Below are 2,863 nucleotides of genomic sequence, written 5' to 3' on the forward strand. Positions count from 1 at the left end.
CCACTTAGTTAACTTGTTGACCAAGTAGGAAACCCTAATCTTGTTCTATAAATACCTATCATGTAACTGTAGTCTGTGTCATTCTGAAAACAGTTGTGAGCATCTAATAAAGTAAAACCTTAGTTGCAACCTGTGGACGTAGGCCACCTTGACCGAACCACGTAAATTCTCGTGTTCTTTATTTTCTGCTAGTGTGTGTGTGTGTGTGTTTGTTCCGCTTCCGCTCGAGCCTACTCTGGTTCGATACCCCTAACAAGTGGTATTAGAGCCAAAGGTTCAGTTAAATACACGTTTCACACGGTTATCGCAGGAGAGAGAAAGGGAACTGGACAAGAGATCTTGATCTGCTGTTGCTGCCATCGCCGCTGATTGTTTACGGCCCGTACCTATTCTCTGGTTATGGCTAGTAAGGTCTAGGGTTTGCGCCGTAGGGTTTGTTGTTGCAGTTCTGGTGGTTTTGGGGTGTTTGGCGATTAGGGTTTCGGTTCTTGAACCCTGGTTATTCGCTGATTTTACGCTCGGGTTTGCAAGAGAAGTCGCTGGTTCGGTTACTTCGGGTTTTTGGTTTATTGAAAGTTGCTCGGGTTTCGGTTGCTTGGTTCCTTGTGGTTTTTCTGGTTTTTCTCGTTTGCTATGGCTGAAGACGTGAAGTTCCGAATCGAGAAGTTCAACGGTACTGATTTTGCTTGGTGGAGAATGCAAATAGAGGCGTTGCTTGGTGAATGCGATTTGGATGTGGTACTGGAAGAAAAACCTGCTGGAATGGATAAAGCTGCTGAAGCAATTTGGAACTCAAAGGACAAAAAGGCAAGAGGTAAAATTACATTGGCTTTGACGAGGAGCGTTGCATTTAATATCATGAAAGAAACAACTGCTCGTGATAGGTTAGAAGCTCTGTCAAATATGTATGAGAAGCCGTCTGCCGGTAATAGGGTGTTCTTGATGAGGGAACTGTTTAATATGAGAATGAACGAAAGCAGTTCAGTTGCTGATCACATTAACGAGGTCAATTCAATTTTGTCCAGGTTAGCAACTGTGGGCATGAAGTTGGATGATGACACTCAGGCTATGGTTTTGTTATCTTCCTTACCTGATAGTTGGTCAGGATTTGTGACAACGGTCACTGAAACTGCTGGAACTGGAAATTTGAAGTTTGATCGGGTCTGGGATAGTGTTTTGGGTGAAGACGTTCGCCGGAGGAACACTAGTGGAGGATCTACTTCTGGTATGCTCAATGTTAGCAGGGGAAGAGGTAAAAACAGAAGCAGTGGGAGTCGTGGGAAAAGCTTGTCTAAAGCTGGGAAGAATGTGAGGTACTGGAACTATGGTGAAAAGGGGCATGTTAAAAACGAGTGTCCTGATCCTAAGAAAGAGGATGGTAAGCAGCATGTAAACAGTGTTGTGTCAGATGAATGTGACGCTGACGTACTGGTTTGCTGTGAAGAGTCTATAGATTCTTGGGCTACGGATTCTGGTTCTTCGTTTCATGCCATGCACAGCGGGGAGACGATGGTGAATCTGAAAAAAGGAGACTTTGGAAAGGTACGATTAGCTAACGGTCATGTTCTTAATGTTACGGGTATGGGAGATGTCAATCTGAAGACTCCACTGGGCACTACATGGAACTTAAAGAACGTCAGGGTAATTCCAGGTTTAACGAAGAAACTTATTTCTGTTAGTCAACTGGATAAACAGGGACTAGATGTTAAGTTTGGTGGTGGGAAGTGGAAGGTGATTGATGGAAATCTTGTTGTTGCCTGTGGAAGGAGACGAGGATCGTTGTATCTAGTTGAGATACCTGTTGAGGGAGTAGCCGTCCCTGTACAACATAAAGTCTGGTTCACTGAATCTAGTAAGCGGAAGAGGGTTCAGTTTGCGAACTTGAATCCTGGTGCTTTGGGGATGTTAGTTGAATGTGTTCGGGGGTCTAAGTTTAAGCCAGTCAGGGGATTTGGTGATAGTGGGAGCATGGGTCGTGTTCCGGGTACAATCACAAAGAACCGTTGGGTTTTGAAGACGAAGATTCCGACTGAAGAAAAAAAGCTCTCCTGGAAATAGTTTGCAAAATGTGGAGAGTGGTATTGATTCTCGGTGGATCTCTGGAGTTGGTGGATCGTGCAAGCCGGCTGAGATAGAGAATAGGTCTGATAAGACTGTTGGGTTGGAGCTTGTGGGAGCTTCAACTGGTCTCTCAGGTACTTGATGAGAGGTGTGGTTGCAACTAGGTGGCTTGGATGTGAATGAAGTCTTAGCTTGTTCTTGGAACTGGAGGCTGGGAAGACTTGAACGTAAAGATTACTGAAGTTACTGGTGATAGGTTTCTTGGATGTACTTTGTGGACTATGCAAAGCCTCCGAGTGGGAGATTGTTGGGTTCGTAGGCTTTAGGGTAGCTGGCCCTAATTAGGGTTAGCCAGCCCTAGTTAGGGTTAGCCGGCCCTAGTTATTAGGTCCACTTAGTTAACTTGTTGACCAAGTAGAAAACCCTAATCTTGTTCTATAAATACCTATTATGTAACTGTAGTCTGTGTCATTTTGAAAACAGTTGTGAGCATCTAATAAAAGTAAAACCCTAGTTGCAACCCGTGGACGTAGGTCACATTGACCGAACCACGTAAATTCTCGTGCTCTTTATTTTCTGCTAGTGTGTGTGTGTTTGTTCCGCTTCCGCTCGAGCCTACTCTGATCCGATACCCCTAACACATGACACCATCTGCTTGCATTCTCCAGGCACTGTGGTGCAACTCGCTTTAAGCAGTGTCTGAGGAACAGTTTTCTTCTTTTCCAAAAGGGTAAAACAAGGATCCAGAACAACATTTGAAGCAGTGTGTCAAATATTATAGCTATATTAATCAATGCATATT

This window comes from Helianthus annuus, chromosome 10 (genome assembly GCF_002127325.2).
Source record: "Helianthus annuus cultivar XRQ/B chromosome 10, HanXRQr2.0-SUNRISE, whole genome shotgun sequence".
In the NCBI taxonomy this organism is placed as follows: domain Eukaryota; kingdom Viridiplantae; phylum Streptophyta; class Magnoliopsida; order Asterales; family Asteraceae; genus Helianthus; species Helianthus annuus.